General features: G+C 42.0%; 1 protein-coding gene and 1 long non-coding RNA gene across 4 annotated transcripts in view; one reads left to right on the plus strand and one right to left on the minus strand.

Moving 5' to 3' along the window:
• The window catches only part of tafa2 (TAFA chemokine like family member 2), a 128,736-nt gene that overhangs the window by 56,964 nt on the left and 44,721 nt on the right, over positions 1-27,051 (plus strand). The gene's annotated exons all lie outside the window — the stretch shown is intronic.
• Positions 23,193-25,356, minus strand: LOC129162956 (uncharacterized). The gene is made up of 3 exons (XR_008562966.2): positions 24,698-25,356; positions 24,521-24,608; positions 23,193-24,082 (listed from the first exon to the last, which is right to left on the minus strand). It is a non-coding gene; the product is annotated as an uncharacterized lncRNA (long non-coding RNA).

Consider the following 27,051-nt stretch of genomic DNA (forward strand, 5'->3'; position numbering starts at 1 on the left):
CTCTTGGGGGTATTCTGGGGGCCCCAAGAACTTGCCTAATTTGCGTATGCCTTTGGTAGCTCTGACCTTCAACACTGTCTATAGAGGGGGCAGTGTGCTGCTGGCCTTGACTGGGGACCATGGTTTGGTGGGCAGTGTACTTCAACAATCTCCTCTATACCACTGGCATGTCTTCCAGTGAGAAAGCTGGGGAGTCTGGGAAGACCTGAAGTGGGTAAAAAGTCCCTGGGTGGCAGGGCCCTATGGGTGGATGAGATTTACCCAGGAAATGTGCTGGCCTTGATAGTTTTGGAGCTTCTGAAAAAGTTTGCTTTGCAAATGAAATCCTTCAGCAGGCAGTTCAAGATGGTCTGATGTCTTTAATTGTTTCCATAAATTGTGAATGACCTGTATTTGTACAGCGCCTTCTAGGGATCTACAACCCCCCAAGACGCTTCACAACACAAACAGTCATCCACCCACGTACACAAACATTCACACGCTGGTGGCAATGAGCTACATTGTAGCCACAGCTGCCCTGGGGCACACTGACAGAGGTGAATCTGATGAACACTGTGGCCACCAGCTGGCAAAGGTGTTTAAGTGTCTTGCCCAAGGGCACAATGACTGCGACATACTGGGCAGGACTGAATCCCACAACCTTCTGGTTATGACAGGAGCTCTTGACTCCTCTGCCACTGACATCGCGTGTGACATTTATTGACTAGGTCTGTGGCATTTGCTGCTAAATCATCAGAAAGTTTGTGAAGGACAGAACAGAACAGGTAAAGAGGTGGATGATGAAACAGTGTCACTGTTGAAACTGGAGGGAAAAGTTACTTTTTTTTATTAATGATATCTTTAATATCAGGCAGGCAAGATGATGTTTAGACTTCCAACACCAACTCTAACTAAACATTCAGTGTTATCTTCTTTTATCTACAAGATTAGAAACTCCTTCCCCTTAACAGTGACTAGAGGTTACAAATATTAACTCAAAACAATGTTTGGAAAAAAGCACACAGCTAAAACTAATTAAAAGCACTTTGTGATGTTTCTATCTGTGACAAGTGGTATATAAATACACTTTACTTACGTTACAAAAAAAAGACCCACATGTTATCTCGAAAGCAGACAAAAAGGTTTCTAGAAAAATAAGTGAAAAATGTAATTATCACAGTGCTATTGTTATGTAATCTGCATCAACTCTTCTTTTTCTAACTAAATGCGCATTGATAATTCACAAGGCCTTAGTTGAGAGAGCAATTACAGTGAGGTAAACAACAGGCAGCTGGGTATGAGATTGCAGCAGAAAGGAGGTTAGTTTTGGAGATGCACGCCGTGATCTTTGTGAATTTTCCTACCTGCAGATGATGTTTTACATCTGAAGGAGGAGCAGACTGAAATAGCAGTCTGGATCACGACACCATGATGCATCGACACTTTGATCAAAGGAAAACTAAGGTTGAGGCCATTTGGCTGTTGCGGTTTTGATGAGCGCTGCCTCTCAGATAGCATCTCGATATGTCGTTACGGAAGGTCGTTCTGGTGTTTAACTCTCTGAAAGGGCACTCAGTGTCAGTGTCAGGTAACGGAGCTAATATTTGTTCTGTCCAGTCCTCTGATTTAGTGAAATGTGAAATCAAGGCCCTTTTATTTATTTATTTTGCTTTGGCTTCGGTCACACCACAGCTGGAAGTGTCCCAGTCAGTTGTACCTCCTTTCATGTGACTGAGAGATTACATTTTGTCATCAATGTGAGAAGGAGAAAACTGCATGATGTCCCCCCCCCCACCCCCTTTGGCCAGCGTACCACACTTGCAAATTCTGACTGGTTTGCCGCCACCTGTGAAAAATAGAGCTACCATACCATGGAGCTGGAGTCTGCTTCCAGCATGTTCCTGCGTGCTTTAGACTGCAACACAGCTGATTAGTTTAATTTAGTGATGAACTGATCTTGTAGACACTAAGGAAGGCAGGGGAGACATTTTTGGTTTAATCACAGTGAATCAATAACTGACACTAGAGCTGATTTAATTACCGTAAGCAAAACTGCCTATATCCCTTTAAACCAGGGGTAGGACTCTGCAGAAGCTTGTTAATCACCCACTGATTAAAAGCAGGTGTGTTAAAGCTGGGAAACCTCTAAATTGTGCTGGATGGTGGCTCTCCAGGACCTGGATCCGCTACCCCTGCTCTAAACCATACTGAGAACTTCTTACATTTGAGCTGAATCTAATCTAGAAAGCCTCGCAGGAACCTTTTGAAAAGTGACGAAAACGTCTCAAATGTGGTGCAGGACAAAAAATACCCTAATGTCCCTCAGGAGAATTAGTCATCTCTAAATATGCAACCATTAACAAAGTTCTCACAACATTTTGGAAGTTTGAAATGCTGCTCCTTTCACTTTGAATTGGAAAAGCGCCTTGAATCGCTGTTTTTCAGAACCAGCAAGGATCACCACCTGAACAAACAGAATTGCGTTGGAACACATTTATAAAAGTGCTGTCAGCTGTGTGGTTTCTGTTGTGCGCCACTTCCCAGACTTAATATAGACACTTATCCAGAAATAATTAGATGTGTGAATGAAGTCTTGAGGACTGAATTCAGCCACTTCAAATCTCTCATGACAGATTTTGAATTGGGAATCACACAGTTTGGTCTCAGCTGCAGGCTGGTGGATAATAATTTGATTAGCAAGTCATCAGGACAGTGTGCTAAACCAGGGCTCCTTATACGGTCTTAAGTTCATACATCAACCTCAACACGGCTCTGACAGCTGTCTTGTCTTGTTTATGAAGTGAACTGAGCAGGATTTGTGGCAGACGCTTTACAGAGCGCGCGACAAAGAGTGGGCAAACTCCCTTGTTTGGCTTGACAGGGTTGAGAGCTTCCCTCCTCAGCTGTCAGAAGGGAACATCTGTGTTTTGGTGAAATGAGCGATGTTTGTTCCGCGATGGAGCAATCGGCTCCCTGCAGCCGTCCCTGGTGACAGTGTCTGTCACGGTCCAAGGAAAGAGTGGGATAGAGATGGAGGGGGAGAACGTGGGGTGGAGTGAGGAGGTGTAATCCCTGTATCAAATCCAGCAGCAAAAACCAGAGATGGAAAGCTCAGCTTTTTGAAATTTAGCACAGAGTCCTTCTGCCTGCTCTGCAATCTCTGATTTAGTGGATTACACAGCTGCCGCTTGCATCGTAGTACTAGCAAAACTGAATCCTATGCTTTAAAACAAGATTATTGCCTGGAACATGAAACCTTTTAAATAGCTGTTTATGTGAACATTATTTATTTTAGGAGACATACACAAAACTTATTTACATGAAAGTGTCTAAGGAATATAAACAGTTTCAATTAATCTCACTAAAAACTGACAAAGAAGTAACATTTTCTGTCTTTTACATGAAGACTTGACTGAATTTAGTGAAACCAGGTACTAATCCTTACCTGTACAGGATGAGGAAAACACACAGCTGCAGTTCTGGGTGTTGTAGTGACAATAGCAAATCAACATTTTCTTCACTTTTTCTTTTCTACCATAATCTTCACAACTTTCCACGTGCATCATAGTCACATTGCAAAATGAATTCTGTGCCTGCAGTTAATTAGATATTGCAAATGTCTGCATCACAAAAACAATGCACCAGTGTTTTGTTCTTGTATATGTTTTCCTGTATGTTTGGTTTTTCAATGAACCATCACAATAATGAGCAGTAGAGCTGAGTCAGCTAACACAAATGCTCCAAGTTCAAATCAGGCAATGTGTCAAATTACCCAAAAAGGCCCACATATTTTATTTCTTTGGTAACCATTTTTTTGGGAGTATCTTCAAAATAAATATTCAACAAACTCAACACAGACAAAGAAAACAGACATTTTTCTTGGCAGCAAAAGTAGATTACTGGGTGTGCTACATACAGTACTCACATTACGCCAAAGGATGATTAGTCATGTTTTGGCTTGTTTATCCAAATGATTCAGAGTTTGCATAAGAACATCTTTTAGACTGCCAAATCTCCAAGAGTTGCATTTAGTCTAACTTTAGATTTGCTGTTATTTTTGATAAAAAGCAACATTTGACTAAGTACTAAGCCTTCTAGATGGTGGAGAGTGGGTAGATGTGTAGGATTATTTTGTGTTTTACATTGAAAGTCAGGTTTTCATTATTTTTTTATTTCCCTACCAGTAAAGTTTTGTATCCTAATTTGTTTTTTTTTTAGGTTAATATAAATACAGAAACTAAAACGCCTCTTTAAACATCACAAAATAATGTTTATGCTGAGTAGGTTGAACCTTCCACCCACCAGATTCTGCAAGAACAGCATTAAGTTCTTGGAAGTTACTCCACAGTTTTGTTTTATTTGAAGCATTCAGTAATTCAAATTGGTTGGAGGCTGAAATCATTAAGGTCAGGGTTGATGCAAACTGTGATCTAACATTTTTTATTCCTATTGATGTACTCAGCTAGAATTACTAATTACCATGTGTTTGTGTGCTGTTATGTCATTCAGTTTGCTTAATATCCCCTTTCCCCATTATTTTATTACATCACTGAATTTTCTGTTTCTATGAACTATTTAAATGCATTTCTAAATATATGTTAATGAGGAATTTAGTTAAGAGTCAAGGTGACTGTAGATGTTGTTTTGGTAATTGTTTTTTTTATGCTGTAGAATAAAAATGTCAGCATTACTGTTGGTGCTGAGGTATGAAAATGTAAAAATACTGACACTGGTTTAAATTTTCAGTGCCATAACTTTAGCGTTTTACAAAAGACATTTATAAGTTTTGATGTCTTGCAGCAGTGGTGCCACCAAGAGGGGACCAAGGGTGCCACTGCCCACATCCATACATTTGCTGGACCCCAACTAGACCCCCTTGGTCAGACAATCTGATGAGAATATTTTTTAATCAATTTGAGTATGAAAATGAAAAGATTTGCTGAGTTTCAACTGTTTTTTGGGCTCCCATACTCCTTCTTTCGTAGTTTAATGTTTTAAAAGTATGGAACACTATTCAATAAATTTGCAGTGGTCTCTATTTGGAAGTAATGCCTTGTAAATAGTACCCTGGGGAAGCAAAATACAAGACCGGTTTCACCAGTTTCAGAAACTAGAACATTGTCAAATGGTTGACAATTTTACGGAATGGAATTGGAACCGTGCTTTTCTATTATTTGAAAACATATTTTTATTTATCTTTGACCACAGTGCAAATCATAATACCCAGTAGACAAGTTTTTCTTTGTTGCTAATTCCCCATTTAGTGTGGTTCCTTCCCACCCCAACCCTTTTAAAAAGTCCTCTCATGGTTAGCAGTAGGCTATGCAGGTCATCAGGGGTAAAAACCAATGTCCCAATAATGTAGCCAGAACCAGGGTCAAAATGTCTAAGTCTGTTTGCTGGATGGTCATTTATTCAGCTAATTTGATCTTAAATACATCCTCAAAAACATTGTTTTATTAATCTTTACTTTCTTGTTTGCATTAGTTTTTGATTTTTGAAGAGTTTGGTGAAAAGGGGATGCTAAAGTTTCCTCTTTAGATGTGCCTGAATGTTGCATTTTCAATCTAAAACAAAAAAGGCAAACTCAATTAAAAATGCTTGTTGAGCAACACCTGAGGCCTGTAGCCTGGGGGCTGTCTTTGCCATTTCTCCCATGGACCCCCCACCCCCACCCCTGAGATAGTCTGTGGCCCCTTTGGGAACCCTTTTTGTAAAACGTGTGTAAGTTCTCAGTCATCTTGAAGGTTCAATTGGAAACAACTGAACTTTTCTTGTTTTCCTTGGAGACATTTTCTTCTGATCCAGTAAGCTTCTTCAGTTCTGACACTTAAATTAGGAGTAAGGTTTCTGCACATCCCTGCCTTGCAACATTATTATTTTAGATCTCCATCCCTTCATCTGCACCTCCTACCACATGCCATCCTCTTGATTGCTAGAACTGAAGAGCATTGTTTGACTGCCCCCACACTCCCTTTTTCCTTCCGTCATATTCTGACAAATCCATGGTGGTCAGACTCTAATCTACAACAGCCCAGCCTTGCAGCGCAGCTGATTCAGCTTGATTAGGGGAGAGTAACTGTCCTAAATGTGTCGATATTCATGTCAATACTCATGGCCTCAGAGATACTAATGATCAAAACGTGTATTTTTGTTTTCACCTTTGATAAACTGTTCCAAAATACGCAGTAGAATACAGCTTACAAATGGCTGCACATAAGTGTTTTTGCACAGAAAATAAAAGTACTGCAGGTGAGGAATAAATTCCCTGGTGTTTCTCCTTCTTTGCAAACAGCGTTTGCTATTAATAGGCCAAGGTCGATAGAGTCCTTCACTCCCTAATGAAACGTATGGTGGCTCTGTGCAGTCTCATCAAAGTAGAAAAATAAGTGACACAAATGGGACAACAATGAGAACAGAGGTCAGAATCTGCTTAAAGTCTCTGATTTTATTAAAGCTTTTGTGTGCCAAATCAAATATGCCTTATTGTCAGTTTTCCTCATCTAAGTGGGAGTCTGTGTAGTTCAACCTTTCCTTTCACGCTGACTTTCAGAACTGCTGAGGATGCAGAAACGATATTTTAAGATTCACATTTAAAGAGCAAGTCACCCCCTACCAGAGTTTTACTCCACTCCCACTTCCTGTTTGAAAAATGCAACAAATCTTGTTGCCTGGCAGACTGAGTGGGCAAAGCCGCTAACAAATACACACACATACAGGCTCACAACAACATTGTGACATCATAATGTACCAGCTAACGTCATAGTGTACCTTTTAGCCAATAGCGATGGCACATTTAAATTACCTGAGTTTTTACCTGAAGACGACACAACAATGGCAATTTTAGGCAGAGTATTTACATTTTAACTAAGATACACTAAAGCACCAAATTATTCACTTCATATGTCTACATCATGATTAGATACTAATTTTTATAGTTTACCAGCATAAAAATGTTGATTTGGGGGTGACTTGCTCTTTAAACTTAAATTTAATTAATTTTTCTGAGCGTAAGCTAAAGATTTGTTGGCAAAACCCCATCACTTGACAACTGCATTTAACAAACGGATGTTTGTAATATAAACTCACTGGCCACTTTATTGGGTACACCTTTCCAACTGCTCGTTAATGTAAATTACTAATCAGTCATTTACGGTGGGAAGTCAATTAGTTATTTACATGACAGGAAACAGTATGTTCAAATAAACATCAAATCCAATCTGGATAATATTACTTGTGGAGTACCACAAGGGTCGGCACTAGGCCCTAAACTATTTATTATTCATATAAATGATATTGTCTCTACATCTAATATGTTAAAGTGTATCCTATTTGCACATGACACAACTTTTTATTATTCAGGAGACAATATTGGTCAAATGACAGAGGTGATACAAACAGAGTTGGAAAAAATCAAATTATGGTTTGATGGGAATAAGCTTTCATTGAGCACAGATAAATCATATTTTATGATATTCAGTTATAGAAAGTTGAATATAAAAACATTAATAAAATTAGACAAAAATTGTATTAAAAGAGTAAAGGAAGTTACATTTTTGGGAGTCATCATTGATGAGGATTTATCTTGGAAACCACATATTGTCAGGATTAGGTGTAGTAGGATAGCCTAGTGAACTAGACCAAATTCTTGCTTTGCAAAGAATGGTCTAGGCATGCTCCATTGGAACCTCAGCAGCTCCTACCAGGACTCTGGCTAGCCAATCACAGCTCTCTAGAGGGGTTTCAAACACATAAAGAGCTGTGATTGGTCCATAATGGTGGGCCAATCATGCTCTATCTGCTTAGTGAACAAATCACAGAGCTTTATCCGCTTTGTGGGCCAATCAGGGCACTCTATATGCCTGGTGGGTGGGATGATGCAACAGAGTGAAACAAGAGTATGTCACATTCATTGTGCAATGGAATGCGGAGATCATTTGAAAGACAACGGTAGAATCCACCCCACAACCAAGAGCCGTCAATGGAGCGTGGCCAGAATAAATAATACATTTATTTAGTCTGGCTTGCCAGGCTAGTAGTAGGATGTTTAGGACCCAAAATGCAGAAAACCAGATGAACCAGGCAGGAGGTAGATGATGAAAATATATCCTTTATTTAGGAGTAGTCCAAAGGCAGGGAGCCAAAACCCAAAAATCCAAAAATCTTAACTGAACAATAAAAACACTAGAGGACTAGAGACACTGGAACACTGGCTGCTAGGAACAGGAACAAGACTGACAAGAACAACAAGCAAACATTAATGGACCGACAAGAACACAGAGACAGACAGGGCTTAAATACACTGGGAGGAGCAATCAGGGAAACAGGAAGCAGGTGTGTGGGGTGAGCTGCTGGAGGGAAGGCAGGTGATACTAATCAACTCAATGGGGAAAACAGAAACAGAGGATGGCAAATACCTTAACACAAAACTAAACAACAATTTCCTAAAGACAGAGGGAAGGACTCACAAACTAGCTGGAGGAGGACACAGTACATACACACACTGAGCTGGGGACAACGAGGCTGGAGCTGACCTGGGAGGAAACAGTAAACAAGATAACATCAGACACTAAACTGACACACAGAAAAAGGACACAAGAGGGCGCCAAAGGGCTACAACATAAGACACATAACAGGGATGCAGACAAGGACACATGAGGGCGCTAAGAGAGCACAAGGGGAGAACCTGGAGTGGAGCACAAGAGGAGCTGGGGAACAAAGGGACACAAGAGGGAATCTAGAGAGGGATGGAGGACACCAGGAGGCACATAAAGGAAGGGGGCTGACGCAGACCATGACAGTACCCCCCCCCCCCCCTAAAAGGGCGGATCCCAGACGCCTACAGGAACCAGGAGCAGGGCGGGAGGAGGGGGACCCGGAGGGAGGGCCCAGAGGAACCGAGGGACCACAGGAGAGGCGGCAGGGATCAGTAGTCAGGAGGCCTGCCCCTGCAGCAGATGAGGCGACGAGGATGGACCCTTGGGGGCCTGCACCTGAGGCAGATGAGGAGACGAGGACAGACCCTTGGGGGCCTGCGCCCAGGGCAGATGAGGAGACGACGGTCCACGGGAGGGTGGCGCCTGCGGTAGAGGAGCCCTGCAGGCTGGGCCGGTGACATAGTCCCTGCAGGCTGGGCTGGAGCGGCCTTCAAAACCACCATCAGAACCGGAGATGTTGGACTGGACGGAGCGTCGACCTCTTGAGTGGAGAGAGCATCCTCAGACGAGGCGACGTCACCAGACGAGCCGACATCAGGGGAGGCCACGTCACCCGACGAGCCGACTTCAGGGGAGGCCACGTCACCCGACGAGCCGACTTCAGGGGAGGCCACGTCACCCGACGAGCCGACATCAGGGGAGGCCACGTCACCAGACGAGCCGACATCAGGGGAGGCTACGTCACCAGACGAGCCGACATCAGGGGAGGCCACGTCACCAGACGAGCCGACATCAGGGGAGGCCACGTCACCAGACGAGCCGACATCAGGGGAGGCCACGTCACCAGACGAGCCGACATCAGGGGAGGCGACGCCACCAGACGAGCCGACTTCAGGGGAGGCGACGCCACCAGACGAGCCGACTTCAGGGGAGGCCACGTCACCAGACGAGCCGACATCAGGGGAGGCCACGTCACCAGACGAGCCGACATCAGGGGAGGCCACGTCACCAGACGAGCCGACATCAGGGGAGGCCACGTCACCCGACGAGCCGACATCAGGGGAGGCCACGTCACCCGACGAGCCGACATCAGGGGAGGCCACGTCACCCGACGAGCCGACATCAGGGGAGGCCACGTCACCCGACGAGCCGACATCAGGGGAGGCCACGTCACCCGACGAGCCGACATCAGGGGAGGCCACGTCACCCGACGAGCCGACATCAGGGGAGGCCACGTCACCAGACGAGCCGACATCAGGGGAGGCCACGTCACCAGACGAGCCGACATCAGGGGAGGCCACGTCACCAGACGAGCCGACATCAGGGGAGGCGACGCCACCAGACGAGCCGACTTCAGGGGAGGCGACGCCACCAGACGAGCCGACTTCAGGGGAGGCGACGCCACCAGACGAGCCGACTTCAGGAGCGTCGACCTCTGAGCCGGGTGCGTCTGCTTCGGAGCTCGAGCCGGGTGCGTCGGCTTCGGAGCTCGAGCCGGGTGCGTCGGCTTCGGAGCTCGAGCCGGGTGCGTCGGCTTCGGAGCTCGAGCCAGGTGCGTCGGCTTCGGAGCTCGAGCCGGGTGCGTCGGCTTCGGAGCTCGAGCCGGGTGGCGTTGACTTCTGACCCGGGGCCCCATGGATGGGCTGGACCGGAGCCCGTGCATCCTCCTCTGCCGAGGCAGGGTGCGATTTGTCCCCTTGGACCACCGCTGGAGCAGGAGGCGATGCGTCCCTTTGGACCACCGCTGGAGCAGGAGGCGATGTGTCCACCGGGACCACCGCTAGAGCAGGAGGCGATGCGTCCACCGGGACCACCGCTTGAGCAGGAGGCGATGCGTCCACCGGGACCACCGCTGGAGCAGGACGGTTGCGGCGTCGTTGGCGTGTTTTTTTTGGCTCAGCTGAGGTATGGAGAGGACACTGGCAGGAACTGAGGAGGAATGACAGCCCACTGGAGAGTAAGTGGTGGCGCTGTCAGGACCTGGTGAGGGTGTGGCGGTGTGACCCATCTGAGATGCTGAGGTGGCATCAGCGACTGGTGGAGGAGGATCTCGGCCAAAAGTGCGGAGGAGCAATGCAGCAAAGTCCCAAAATGACACCACCCTAAGATCCTCTATGTCGAAGTGGTCAGCAACCCACTGCAAGGCTTTACCCCTCAACCAAAGCACCATATACAACACCTTGTCAAACTCTGAGGATTCCAAGTCCAAACAACGGGCACAGTCCCGAATGAACTCCACACAAAGGTCTGGATCACCATCGTATTAGATCTCCTGTGTACCTGGAGTTCCCGCTGGGTCCTGTGTTGGTCGGTCCATTCTGTCAGGATTTGGTGTAGTAGGATGTTTAGGACCCAAAATGCAGAAAACCAGATGAACCAGGCAGGAGGTAGATGATGAAAATATATCCTTTATTTAGGAGTAGTCCAAAGGCAGGGAGCCAAAACCCAAAAATCCAAAAATCTTAACTGAACAATAAAAACACTAGAGGACTAGAGACACTGGAACACTGGCTGCTAGGAACAGGAACAAGACTGACAAGAACAACAAGCAAACATTAATGGACCGACAAGAACACAGAGACAGACAGGGCTTAAATACACTGGGAGGAGCAATCAGGGAAACAGGAAGCAGGTGTGTGGGGTGAGCTGCTGGAGGGAAGGCAGGTGACACTAATCAACTCAATGGGGAAAACAGAAACAGAGGATGGCAAATACCTTAACACAAAACTAAACAACAATTTCCTAAAGACAGAGGGAAGGACTCACAAACTAGCTGGAGGAGGACACAGTACATACACACACTGAGCTGGGGACAACGAGGCTGGAGCTGACCTGGGAGGAAACAGTAAACAAGATAACATCAGACACTAAACTGACACACAGAAAAAGGACACAAGAGGGCGCCAAAGGGCTACAACATAAGACACATAACAGGGATGCAGACAAGGACACTTGAGGGCGCTAAGAGAGCACAAGGGGAGAACCTGGAGTGGAGCACAAGAGGAGCTGGGGAACAAAGGGACACAAGAGGGAATCTAGAGAGGGATGGAGGACACCAGGAGGCACATAAAGGAAGGGGGCTGACGCAGACCATGACACATATAAACAATATAAAAACTAAAATAGCTAAATCAATCGCAATATTACACAGAGTGAAACGGTCCCTAGATGACAAATCCCTATATTTATTATACAATTCATTGATCGTACCGTAATTGAACTACTGTGTTGAAATTTGGGGAATAACATATAAAACCTTTACACATTCAGTTTTCATCCTACAAAAAAAGCAATAAGATTTATAACAAGAGCAATTACAATGATCCATCCAACCAATTGTTTATCAAATTAAAAACATTAAAATTTTACAACCTAGTAGATTATACTATTTTGAAATTTACGTATAAAGTCAAAAAGCACCTTCCAACAAATTTGATTATAAGATTTATGGAAAGAAAGAGTAGTTATGATTTGATAGGCAATAAAATATATACGATACCAAAACATAAGATAAATATAAAGGAACGTTGTGTATCAATATGTGGAGTCAAAATGTGGAATAAATTAGGCACCGAAATCAAGAATACCAACACAATATATACCTTTAGTAAACATATCAAAAATGAAATGCTTAGCTTATATGATGCTATGAGATAGACGTATTTATGAAGTAAAGAGAATGAAAGGGAAAACACACATTGTATGTTCTACTTTGTTTCTTTTTAGCTATTTTTTGTGTTTTATTTTGCATCATTTGTTTTCTCCTTTCAATAATATAATAAGAAAATTATATTTTTCTGTACATATTTGTTTTCTCCATTTTTTTTTTGCCAAAGCTGAAACAGTAAACCAGGTCAGACAGGTTTTTTTTAACTATAATAACTTTGTTTTCATTTGTATTTATTTTGGTTGAGGGGAACAGATAACATAAGTTTTGCTTCTTTCTGTTCCTTTTTCATTTTTTGTTTTTGCAAACCTGTTTTGTGTTTTGTTTTTAAATGTGAATAAATGAAAATAAACTTGAAAAAAAAAATGCATTTAGACATGTTGACATGGTCAAGACGATCTGCTGCAGTTCAAACCGAGCTTCAGAAGGGGGAAGAAAGGTGACTTTGTACGTGGCATGGCTATTGGTGCCAGACTGGCTGATCTGAGTATTTCAAAAACTGTTGATCTTCTGGGATCATCACACACAACCATCTTGTGGTCCAAAAAAAGGAAAACGTCCAGTTAGCGACAGTTCTGTGGGAGAAAATGCCTTGTTGATGTCAGAGGTCAGAGGAGAATGGCCAGACTGGTTTAAGCTGATAAAAAGCCAACAGTAACTCAAAATAACACTTGTTACAACCAAGATAAGCAGAAGAGCATCTCTGAATGCACAACACATCGGACCTTAAGGTAGATGGGCTACAGCAGCAGAAGACCACACCGGGTGCCACTCCTGTCAGCTAAGAACAGGAAACTGAGGCTACAATTCACACAGTCACCAAAATTGGACAATAGAAGATTGGAAAAATGTTGCCTGGTCTGATGAGTCTCGATTTCTGCCTTTCATTAAGTTATCTATGGTTTGTAAAATAGTAACTGTTTATAACTTTTTACATAGAAATTGCCCCAATGTCTTCCTTTTATCGAAACTGAGATCCTCTCCTACATGAGGCTATGAGCTGCAATAAACTTTCAAAAGAGAAACTAGACCTCAATATAAATTAGTGCACACAAATTGCAGCTGAAAAGACGCCTTATTATTCCTCATAAGGGACTTAATTTCCATCCAAAAGTGTCCTCAAGTGTAGTAGAAAACCGTTCTGCTGGCAGAAATATTTACAGCCCCTGTGACAGTCGGAGGATAATTACACATTTCATTTAAGCTTGGGTTTATTAGTATTTGTTTCTGCTTTCCTCCTTACTTCACCGTGCATTTCACGTCTTCCTGCTCATGGCAGTCATCTGCATATTATTATGTGTTTATCTGAAGGCTCTTTGCTGCACGCATACATTATTCATAAAATCTTTGTCAGACTAAAATGATAATAAAAACTTGGAATGACTGTAGACACTTTTGGAGTTAAAGTTTGTTTTCTCTCCCAAGCCCACTTGGACCTCCCTTCCATTCAGCAGCATAAAGTCTACATTGACAATGAAAACTTGGATGTAATGAAAGAATAAAACCTGAAGGCAATTATTTCCAAGTTGTTTATCTTTATTGTTTTTTATTGCATTACACTAATGCAATTTTGTGGTATATTCAAAGAAAATCCATGAGGCAAAAAGTGCTCATATCATCTGGTATCTGGCTTGTAATATTTGTACATAAAGATAATGAGATTTGAGGGGAAGTTATGCACTGAAGCATCTAGTTTATACACAAATGTGGATGGAAAAATGTTTATATTTAACAAGAAGGGTTTCAAATATCAGAAATATTATATGAAAGCCTGCAGTGATAAAATTCATTCTGGTGCCTATCTCCAGCGGTCAACGGGCAATCAGGCGGGGTACACCCTGGACAGAGAGCCTGTCCATCGCAGGGCAACACAGAGACACACAGGACAAGCAATCACGCACACACACACACACACACACACACACACACACACACACACACACACACACACACACACACACACACACACACACACACACACACACCTAGGGACAATTTAGACAGACCAATTAACCTAACAGTCATGTTTTTGGACTGTGGGAGGAAGTCGGAGTACCCGGAAAGAACCCACGCATGCACAGGGAGAACATGCAAACTCCATGCAGAAAGATCCCAGGCCGGGAAGCGAACCCAGGACCTTCTTGCTGCAAGTCAACAGCTCTAACCACTGTTCCACTGCGCAGCCCAGAAAACGAAATGAAAGTAAATCTGTGTTTTGTGATCAGTTTAATTACACATGAACACGACAAATGCTTTCTTGACAATCCTTGTCATTGTGTGTAAAAAAACATGTAGAAATAAAAATGAACAACGTGTGTTATTAGGGAAATAGCGGGCAAGCATTGTTGATGCAGGATTGCGCATGCGCCGTGAGCGGTTCTGGTACTTTTTGGGTCGCAGCTGCTGGCTGCGCCACTTCAACAGTGCGATACCCTCACGAGGAATGAGCAAAATATCCAACACTCCAGAAGTCCGTGCGAGCTCACGACTGCTGATCAGTAGCTGGTCATGTGGTGTTAATCGCTTCTCATAACCCCCTGTACACTACACGACTCTCAGCGCGAAACTCGCCCCGATCTTGTGGATTCTCGCACGAGTAGAAAATCGGCTCAAAAAAGTGAAAAACTTGCATAGTGTACACCCGGCTTTAGACAAATGAGAAAAAGCATTTTGTAGCTAACCCCGTCAGTCCCCTAATTCGGCACTATTCTTTTTGCATTAGCTCAGCATAAACAATGTAAATGGTAACAGCTAGCATTTCAATAATAAGCCTTTTTAAATACACCTACTTCCTTAAATACACTACTAGGCTTATATATGGTTCTGCTATTTTGAAGAAAGAGCATAATAAGTTGATCTAAATGTGTCAGAGTAACTGACAGATGACGTAGGTGTCTTTTGAGGCCGCTGCGTCATGCCTTTGCACCTTGCAGTGGAAGCTTACAGCGGTGTTTTGTCTTATTTTAGTCCCAAGTCAAAATCAGCTCCTGTAATTCTTTCTTCTTACTTATTATTTACATTTGAGGTCACAGAAAAATCAGGATCAATGTAGAGTAAATTTCATAACTTTTTCACATGAAATGCTAGTTGTTACCATTCACTTACATTGTTTATGCTAAGCAAAAGCTAATAGGATACTGCCAGATTGAGAGAATGACTGGGCTGGTTCAAAATATTTTTTTTCCTGTTGTGCTGCTCTGGGGATTATGGAAACAGACTAAATTTCATTCAGGGGTGGGATATATCTTTAAGGCAAACTCAGCCCCAAGCTGGAATAAGTATTCCACAGTTATCTAGTTGAGAACCTTGCTCTCATACTGAGACTGGATTCTGGTCACTATGGATTAAAGATGCCAATAAAACCACATGATCTGATGTCAGCTAACCAGTTTCTATGAGGCCGCATATTTGGTCTATTTTAGTCATTCTATTCCAAATTCCCCTTTGGTTTAAACATGTGTTTGAGAAAGTTTCGTATGTATATATTTTCTTACTGAGCAGTGTCGTGGTAAACAGCTCCCTGCTGTGTTGAGCAGTGACATTGCTGACGGCTGTGAGATGAGACAATAAAACTGTGAGCTGTAACACCCAACAGTGAGTTGGTGTAGAAATGCTGGAGAGCAACAGATCAGGGTGATAATTCCCTATCAGACTAGGATTAATGGTCAACTTTAGATGCTTTGTTACCCATACCACACCACATTATTTATATAGCACATTTAAAATAACGCATGAGGACTGACCAAAGTGCTGCACAGGCAGGTTCATTAAAAACAAAATAAGACCAAAAGAACAATGATGTAAAACCATCAATGCAAAGCAGTAAAAGTAAATAAAAGCAACAAAAACAATAAGAACAATAAAAAAGACAATAAAACCAATAAACGAGCCACTGGCCAAAGGCCACGCCATAAAGGTAGGTCTTTAAACGTGATTTAAAAACAGCCAGAGAGGATCCCTGCCTAACTATAATGGGAAGCGAACTAGAGCATGAGGGTACCATAGACAACTGCTCGCTCACCCTGGGATTTGTAGGACATCCGGGAGTGCAAAGTAGCAGGAGATCAGCTGACCTCAACGTGTGCATGGGTACATAGGGGGTGAGGAGGTCGGACAGATAAGGAGGTGCTAAATCCTCTAAGGCTTTAAACACAAAAGTCAATAACTTAAACCGTTCACGGAAGGCAACAGGGGACCAATGGAGATGTGCAAGGACCAGGGTCATATGGCTACGTCGGTTTGTGTTTGTTAAAACCTTTGCATTCAAAATCAAAATTCATATTCAAAATTGACTTTGTTTATTTATTAAGAAAGTTTGCAGATGTCATCACAGCCCTATAAAACGCTATCAAACCACACACATACAACCAATTTTAAAAGAAGAACTCACACCTACATACACTTTTATACTTAAGTTGGTTTTTAGTTTTGTTTGTGAAGTGACTCATAATTTTTATCTTCTTTTTGTTCAGAGTTGTTTTAAGTAATTTAGTGATGTAGTGATCCAGGGCTTATTATTAGAGAACACTTTAATTGTCTTAGTAGGAACCAGCATGTCCGCACAAAAGAAGATGTGCAATGTCACTACATCTGTGGCTTCCTCTAAAGTATTGCCCGTGGTTAGCTCCTCCAACAAAGTACAGTCAAAACAACCCTGAATGGTCTCCTACACCTCCCTAGTCCACTGTTGGACCTGCTTTTTCACTACACCATCTCTGTAGCTTGGTGCGGTATACTGGGACTAGGTGGACAACATTATGGTCTGCAGTACTGAGTGGTGGTTTCTGAGACCAATTGCTTTATCACCTCTAGTGTCCTGACGGTAGGTGGGAAGAGTTTTATTTAGTATTTTTGTAGGCCCACTGAGTTCTGGATGACCTTCAGCCAGTTCAGGGCTGAAACAGGAGTACCAACAAGAAGTGTGCTTGGATAGTCCAAGTGAGAGGTGATAAAAGCATGTATGACTGATTCCAAGTGCCTCCGCTTCAGGATTGGTCTTATTCCTACTGCACACTGGAAGCTTCAGTGGCACGGAATGGCAGCGGAACAGCACTGCTTCAAATAGAATGCATTATAGTCTATGGAGTGTTTCAAACCATCCGCGACAGAAGGGTTAGGGTTAGCGTGCCTCGCCACTAAAGAAAGGATCGGGTTCTATTTTCTCCTCAAGCCACATTTGGGATGCATCAATTACCGCAGTTAATTTTGTTAGACAGAAAATCCCACATGGTTTCAGTATAAAATCCCCAATAATTTTAAAATTAAAAGTATTGCAGCAATGCAATTTCATATATATGAAGCTTACGAGTGACCTAAGGGCTTATTTACTTACAGCATTGTTCCAGAACAGCAGTGGTGTGTTTTTCATGGCTTTATTCCTGGCAGTGGCGAGGAACATCATATATGGCATCAACCAGCAATAACAACGTGATTTCCTTCTTTTTTGGTTTAATGGTGGATTGCATAAACAAACTGTAACCTTTGAAGCCTTGAGGAATCGTGTGTTCTTGTGAGGAGGTTGGCGGAAGTCTGAGGGATTTTGTGATCTCGCGAGTCAAGCGAGGAGCATGGCAGAGAAGCCACTTTGCTGCTGAGATTCTCTCGTTTACTGGAATGCAGTAATTGTTCAAGTGATCAGTAGGGGTTAGACAAGTTGGACGTCATAAGTAACTGATGTAGGGTTAGCCTATGTATGTATTTTGGGTGCTTTTTAAGCTCATTATACTATACTACATTCAACCAATGAGATGTGAATTTCTATATAAATATGTAAATCCAACCTGATTGGTCTTAAAGGGTTTAACCAGAAGAATTAGGATTATTTGTTTATTCAGGGATCGTAGGTACACTTCGTATTAATTCAGACAAAGTCAAGTTTATAAAAGTAAGACATTTATTTTCTAAACAAATTATAAGACATGACAACTAGGAAACAATGTGTGTTAGAGTGTGTGTTGTAGTGTGGTGTGTGATGAGAGAATGTGATGTTTATCAGAACCCTCCTGTCTGGAAGAAACTGAGTTCTGAGTGTGATTGAATTTGGTCTGCTATAAACTAGAAGTGATGGTTTATAAAACGGCATCAGACACAATCTGCCGCACCTACGTACCCTTTATCGGAGACCCCCGTTGTAGATCTGGAATGTCAGGAAGTCCGGTGGACCCTAAGGTACCGAAGTCCATAGGAGAAACCGCAGCACCACTAGACCGGTCTTGAGTCATCTCCAGGTCACAACAGGTAGTTGTTTGCGTCTAAGGAAGGACTCTTAAGGAGTCAAAGCGGTGTCAGCTTTGCTCTGAGGGAGCCGTTTGCGGCGTCAGCTTTAGCATGCAACAGGTTTTGACAACTTGTCAAAAGATGCGGTGGTTCAAAGAGTTTTGCTCTGGGTTGGCCAGTCCGAAGCTCTGCTCAAACTGAATCAACTCGGGAAGTGATTTTGGTTTTATTAAATCCTACGTGATGATTTACTGACAAATCAGAATTTGACATGTTAAGGAGGTTTTGCCAACAAACCTCAGAAACCACACCTTCCTCAGATAAAAGACGCTCTGATTTTGTGGATGAGGAAATCACTATGTGCATGCAATTACTTTAACTTTGCGTCATGGAGATATGGTGAGCGTGCGCGCTTGTCCAGTCACGTACACTGATTAAATATATGGGTCATTGCAAGAACAAATTCATTTAATCCATATTAATGTAAGCACAGATTAATCAAAACATTTCCTTTAACCTCTTGTCCATTCATTATATGATTCATTAACTCATGTTGTTCATTTCATTATATGATTTAATTATAAAAGTTCTTCTTTTGTTCTGTGAAACAAGGGAATAGATAAGACGCAACTCAGTAGAGAGTCCTTGAGGATGGAACATGATGTTGACAATCTAAGTGTAAACACACACGGTACAATCTCTCTTGCAGCTCGGAAGATTGGAAGACGCACAGAGGCAGATTAATGTCTGAAGATGACCTGTCACTGAAAAGGACACAATATAGATGAGAAACTGACCATTTCTGGATGCTACATGGATAAAAACAAGACTTCACTGCTGAGTTTATCTCAAAAGCCATTGAGAGGTCAGCATCCAGTTTTACCCCAAGACTAGTTACATACTACTAAGGGTTTAGAGTAGAAAAGTCAAAAGCAGAAAGAGAGCTAGAGGAATTGAGGGGGTGAAAAATGGTAGACTCAGTTTTTAACTCATTTAATTTAAGGAAATTGGCAGCCAGCCAGCCATTTATGTCCATCAAGCATGCCTAGACTTGGGAGCTCAACCTTTTCCCATTCAGTGCCACATACATTTGGCAATCGCCAGCATACATGTGATAGTTAAAACCATGCTGTTCCAGGATTTTGCCCAGTGGCAAAAGCTTTGTGGAGAAAAGGAGTGGCCTGAGGACAAAGCCTTGCGGCACACCCCAAGGCAGCAGGAGACTGGGAGAGAAACAGTCACCAATCTGGACAGTGATGGATCGGTTGGCTTAGGTAGGAGCAGAACCATTCAAGGGCAATACCCAACAACCCCTATCCTTTGTTAATAAAATGCATCCATTCATGTGGCTTTAACCCTCTCAGGCTCAAAATAAGTTTTTATAAAAGGATGAACAACTAAGTCCTTCAGGGGTACTTCTGAATGAAAAAAATGCTCATAAATATGTATGTGGAGTAACTAGGTAGGTTTTAACATTGCAAATCTGCAATGCCTGCCTCCAGAGGGTTATGAGAAATTTCCAGGACAAGGTTTTTAATGAGGTTTCTGTCTGTATTTCTTTCCTTCCCCCATCCAACTGTTTGATCCAACATGTGTTACATATGTTTTGATGTGTTGCTGAGTGAAGTCATTATAGTCAGCACCTTTTCTGCAAACTTTCAGTTCAGAGAATCACATGATTCCATTGAGCTAAGTGTAAATGAGACCACTGAAATCACAACATTTCCCACAAAAATGGAGAAAAAATGTGTTTCAAGACGTTTGGCTGAAGTGATTTTCCTGAGATGCAACTGGTGGTGACAAATTGTCAAAGGCGCTTGTGAGGATGTTTCCAAATATGTCTCAAAATGCCTCTGATGGTTCTCAACGTTCCCACAGAATCTTATTCTCATGAAATTAGAACATGTAAAAAAAAATCTCAGGACAAGTTTTCTTTTCAAAACAATTGCAGGGTTGATGTGGGTTTACAAAAAATGTCAATTTATTTTCCAGGAGTCAGAAAATACAAGAAATATGACAAGTGTAACAAAATAGTATAACATTACATTTTAATTTTTGAACAATTTACCTTTTTTTTTGTGAAACATTGTACCAAATGGTCTTTAGCATGGTATTAGTCCTGTTTGGATACCCCTGAACCAGTAGATTAAAGTAATTATGTTAGAGTTGCTGCTTAAATGGTTACAAAGTAGTAACAATGTTGATAGCAGCTATGATGAGCTGTCCCAAAAATTTTAACATAAAATATTACAAAACTATCTGGAAAAGCAAAGATACCAAAGAACATAGTAGTTTATGAAAAAGTATTTTTAGTAATTTATCAAGTTCAACCCAATCTTTGATACCATCTGCTCATGAGCAACAAATTAGTTGTTACAACTCAGTGAGATTAGGTGAAGGAGGACGTAACACAAGGAAAGCAGGAGCAAGACACTGACAAAGTAAACCATTTATTTGCTTTAGTGTGTTTAAGCAGAAGAAATGAGAGGGCATAAGAGGCTAGGCAGTCTGCATTTAACTTAAAAGTATCATACCTATGATGAACTCAATCACTGGGAGAAAGCGCAAAACAAAATGATCACTCAACCTCTAAAATCGGGTTTGACTTTTCAAGATAAGAATATACACTCCTAATCAAATTAACGTCGGAGGATTCAAAGTACTCCTAAAAATTACTGGAAAACTTGTCTTAAGGACTTAACCACCAACAAAGTCTCCTAAAGTTAGCAGCTGGTCAAATAATGTCAGCAAAGTTCTGTAGCTGGTAACATCACACAAACCAGGACTTCCACATTACAGGTCCTTCTCAAAAGATTAGCATATTGGGATAAAGTTCATTATTGTCTGCAGTGTACTGATAAACATTAGACTTTCATATGTATTAGATTCATTACACACAATTGAAGTAGTTCAAGCCTTTTATTGTTTCTAATATTGATGATTTTGGCATAGAGCTCATGAAAACCCCAAATTCCTATCTCAAAAAATTAGCATATCATGAAAAGGTTCTCTAAACGAGCTATTAACCTAATCATCTGAATCAACTAATTAACTCTAAACACCTGCAAAACATTCCTGAGGCTTTTAAAAACTCCCAGCCTGGTTCATTACTCAAAACCTCAATCATGGGTAAGACTGCCAACCTGACTGCTGTCCAGAAGGCCATCATTGACACCCTCAAGCAAAAGGGTAAGACACAGAAAGAATTTTCTGAATGAATAGGCTGTTCCCAGAGTGCTGTATCAAGGCACCTCAGTGGGAAGTCTGTGGGAAGGAAAAAGAGTGGCAGAAAACGTTGCACAACGAGAAGAGGTGACCGGACCCTGAGGAAGATTGTGGAGAAGGACCGATTCCAGACCTCGGGGGACCTGTGGAAGCAGTGGACTGAGTCTGGAGTAGAAACATCCAGAGCCACCGTGTACAGACGTGTGCAGGAAACGGGCTACAGGTGCTGCATTCCCCAGGTCAAGCCACTTTTGAACCAGAAGCAGCGGCAGAAGCGCCTGACCTGGGCTACAGAGAAGCAGCACTGGACTGTTGCTCAGTGGTCCAAAGTACTTTTTTCGGATGAAAGCAAATTTTGCATGTCATTAGGAAATCAAGGTGCCAGAGTCTGGAGGAAGACTGGGCAGAGGGAAATGCCAAAATGCCTGAAGTCCAGTGTCAAGTACCCACAGTCAGTGATGGTCTGGGGTGCCATGTCAGCTGCTGGTGTTGGTCCACTTTATTTTATCAAGGACAGGGCCAATGCATCTAGCTATCAGGAGATTTTGGAGCACTTCATGTTTCCATCTGCTGAAAAGCTTTATGGAGATGAAGATTTCATTTTTCAGCACGACCTGGCACCTGCTCACAGTGCCAAAACCACTGGTAAATGGCTTACTGACCATGGTATTACTGTGCTCAGTTGGCCTGCCAACTCTCCTGACCTGAACCCCATAGAGAATCTGTGGGATATTGTGAAGAGAAAGTTGAGAGACGCAAGACCCAACACTCTGGATGAGCTTAAAGGAGACATAACATGCTTTTTACATCTAAATCCTTCAGTTGGGGGTCTAAATACAGTGGAACTGCAGTTCTTTGGTCTGATTTCCTCATTATTGTTGCTCTACAGACCCTCATCTACCCCTGTTCTGAGGAGAGTCTTGAGAACAAGCCGTTTTTGGGTACTGTCTCTTTAAACTGGAGGAGGAGCTGTAGACTCCGCCCCCCTCCATAGTGCAGACCTGTACTCTCCTCCCCCAGCCGGACTTTGTAGTTCTATAGAGAAATCATTATTTAGCATAGCAGATTTAGCATAGCATATTAGCATTTTTAAAACATGTGGGGAGAGTAGTTAATCAAGCTGTTTCAAGGCTGCTAACTCTCTCATGCATTTGTCTGTAGTCACTCACACACACCCGTCACGGCCGACGGAGGGACAAGTGAGCAGGCACGTGCGCGCACACACACACACACATCCGTCACGGCCGACGGGACAAGCGAGCAGGCACGCGCACGTGCACACACACAAGGAATGCTGCTTGCTTATTTATTTCTATAAAAAAATTTTAAAAAATGATACAGCTCATTAAAACACCATTAAAAATATATTTTATTAATTTCTCTATCTATCTATCTATATATATACATACATATAATTATAAATAATTTTATAAGTAGTCTTATTTAATATTGGGTGTCTTAATGGCTGAAAATGGATAAAAAGCAGTTACATTTTAATTTAAAGATTTGAGATTCTAGTCAAAAATAAAGAACATTCCTCCAAATGTTCTTTAATGTGATTATAATTCTAATGCTTAGAACTTTGTTTTTATTGTCTGCAATGCATAGCCTATATCTTTATTAAATGTGTTTAGCTGTAACGTGGTAATTCTCTCTAATGTGTACAGAGAGGTGGACATCAGTGCTGCAGTGAAATTCCCAAGATCAGTCTGCTTTGCTAACAAATATAGTTAAATCTTACCTGCATTCTAAATAAATACCGTTAGGTGAAAACATCAGTAGGCATTGAGTTATTGATACAATCCCTAACAGCCAGAATGGAAGAAGAGCATGCTGGGTCATCCTGGATCTGAGCCTGTTCTGTGTATTTACCTACAGGATGCAATAAATGTCTACAAGGCTGAGTTTGGACCATTACATCTAAAAGAAAACATACAATCAGTGATTTTTTTATTGTTTACATTAAAATACAAATTTTCTAAGTATTAACCTCACAGCAAATAAGTAGAACTATATAATAAACAGGTTTTAGTAGTTAAACAGGCGTTGTGCACACAGGTGCTTTGTGTCCCGGTGCTGGTGGTATCTAGGTCTCAGAGTTCCTGTCCTCCTGCCGTCTTCTGTTGTCCTCAGGATACGGATTGATGTTTCCTGATGATGAGGGAGGGGCAGTATGTGGGCTTCAAACTGGTCCTGGATAACAGTGGGAGACCTCCGTTGTCTGAATACTGAGATCAGAGGGTTGGTGAGATGCAGATCTTCTCTACCTCATCTAGAAACGGAGTTGGTTCAGGGAAAACTTTTCCAAAGACCAGTTCCATGATGTCATCGCCATATTCTGCAATGATAGACAATAACATTAGTGACATATTTTGTTTACAAGCAGCTTTAGGAAAGTTGTTTCTTTAGCTTTCATGTTTATAGTCACGTTTGTGTTGCTGCAGTGACTTCATATTCTTACAAATGTAATAAAATAGTGACACTAAAATTATACAAACGATTCCTTATGAAAGGAAGCTCATTAGAGAGCAGTGCAGACAGACTTACTACATGCTGCAGCTGTTTTTGTAGGCCAGCTGCTGCTGAATTTGGGGAAAGTTATTCTGCACACATCCAGATCAGATGGTCGATTACAGAAAATAATGTAATTCAATAATTTCTAAACAGACTAAACAAGTAAAACATCAAATAAATCACTCTGCTGTCATCAGACGGAGTGATTCAGGGGGTGAGGTGTTCTTAATGAAGAGGGTGGCTGAGGTGTGTCATCACTCACTTTGGTCTGGTCCAGACCGTCTCTTTACTGGTGGGTCTCCTTCCTCAGTAGGTGTCGTGAAGGTCCAACATCTGAACGTTCTGTGTTCCTTAGAGGAGAAGAAAAGTAACATTAGCAAGCTGGCTAAATTATTTTTACTAGCATCTCAAGGACTTGGAGAAGCAGATCTTCACTTACCTAAACATCAGACCAGTTTGTCCCAGCTGAGCTCATCAGGGCGTTAGTCTGACAGCCTGTCAGTGAAACACGGCTCCAGTCTTCTGGATGTGGACTGTAAAAAGCAAAGGAACATTTTAACTTTGTTTTAATTATTTTACAGCTGATTTGATCAGCTTTCCGATGCTCACGCTCATACAGACGGTGAGCTTTGCTGCGTCTGACTGATGCAGAGTTCGTTTTTATATCTGCAGTGAGACAAAAAACTAACCTCACTTCACTCAGAGATTGTTCTTTAAAACTCTATTAAATCCACTGTGTTGACGCACTTTAATGACTTTGTCACGCTGCATTTTAGCTGATATGGGACTTTATTTACTGGATGCTAAGATTACATCACACTCACGTAAAATAACACACAGGCTCTCTGCTGCTACAATCAGTGGATGTACATCTGGTGTAAAAGAAGGCGTTGATCAGAAATCACGTTTTATTCCACGAAAATCAGCCAAATCCACATTAATCTGGGTGCTAACTTTACTAGCATACTGTGCTAGAGATAGCAAGCCGGATGCTAACGCTTTAGTGCTGCTAATGCCCGTAAACCTAAAGTAAAGTTTGTCGACATTTTAGAGTGATATGAAGCTTACCGCTCTGCTGCTGTGTCCCGGTGCTGTCACATTCAGATGGAAATGACTCCTTTTAGATAGATGAAGCCATCGGTACTTACTAGCCAGGAGACACGAACGAACCACGCGCTCGCGCGCGCGCACACACACACACACACACACACACACACACACACACACACACACACACACACACACACACACACACACACACACACACACACACTACTTTTTCTTCTGTTTTTTTTAGCAGTAGTGTCATCAGCTCCTGGGTTTAAATACTGCCACACCACCCTTCCTTAAAACGAGGAACAGTTTTGAGCTGTGTGTGGCTAAAATAACCAGACATTCTGCATTTTTCCAATAGGACTACAAAAAATCTTAGCGAGATGAAAAAATGGCGGATTGGCTCTGTGTTTAGCCGAGGGCCATTATCATATTTGGTAGTTATCCTGACGAAATAAATTACTGATGTAATAGATAATTTGAAAAACTGAACGGGTGGACAAATATGCCCAAAACTTAATCATTAAATATCTAAATAGCAACTCCAGTGAATAATATAAGCCTTTTTGCTCACTTAGACACTTAAAATGTAAAACACACTGTGTTAACGGATAAAAAAGTGGGTTTTTCATGTTATGTCTCCTTTAAGGCTGCTATCGAAGCATCCTCGGCCTCCATAACACCTCAGCAGTGCCACAGGCTGATTGCCTCCATGCCACACCGCATTGAAACAATCGTTTCTGCAAAAGGATTTCCGACCAAGTATTGAGTGCATAACTGAACATAATTATTTGAAGGTTGACTTTTTCTGTATTAAAAACACTTTTCTTTTATTGGTCGAATAAAATATGCTAATTTTTTTAGATAGGAATTCAGGGTTTTCATGAGCTGTATGCCAAAATCATTAATATTAGACACAATAAAAGGCTTGAACTACTTTGGTTGTGTGTAATGAATCTAATATATATGAAAGTCTAATGTTTATCAGTACATTACAGACAATAATGAACTTTATCACATTATGCTAATTTTTTGAGAAGGACCTGTATAAGGGGGTCTTTTAAAATAACCGTTCAGGTAACAAGATCACTGACACCAGGCAGGCTCAAAACTAAGTGATCTAGGGATCTCAGATGTCCCCTGAGTCCCACACAGGTATGGTTCTCTGAGCTTTTGAAGACTCTTCTGGAGATCACTATTTGGGATGAGCTGTGCGAGTTGCAGAGGGAGGGAGGAGGGATAAATTAGAGGCAATTTACAGCGCTATCCATGGTACTGAAACAGGGTGAGCACGAGGAGCACTGACCGCAGTGCTGGAAGATGGTGAGCAGGAGGAGTGCTGTCTATGGTTGCAACTGTAACATTACTCAAAATGTAAAAAATAAAGTAAAACTGGTTAATAGAAATGCTGTATTTACAGTATATACAGATCTTATCATAAAAAAAAGTTTAATTCATTTGTGAAGGCAAAAAATCCATTCAGAGTAGCTTTTAAATGAATTTACTAGTATAAAACAATATGTGAATCTCTGGTCTTACAGCAAACTGTCAAATAAACTCTGACTCAATCCCATTGCTGTGTTACTTCACAGTTAGTGATGTTTTGAATTGCTCTGAAGTCGTTTTGATTCTTAACGTCAAGGTTAAGAAATAAAATAGCCTGGAAAAGTGGCAAAGATTGTGTTTCTTGTCCTGTCAAACCCACAGCTACAGCGGTGATGAGGCATTAAGGAACTGAGA

Source organism: Nothobranchius furzeri, chromosome 1 (genome assembly GCF_043380555.1).
Source record: "Nothobranchius furzeri strain GRZ-AD chromosome 1, NfurGRZ-RIMD1, whole genome shotgun sequence".
NCBI classification, from domain to species: Eukaryota; Metazoa; Chordata; class Actinopteri; order Cyprinodontiformes; family Nothobranchiidae; genus Nothobranchius; species Nothobranchius furzeri.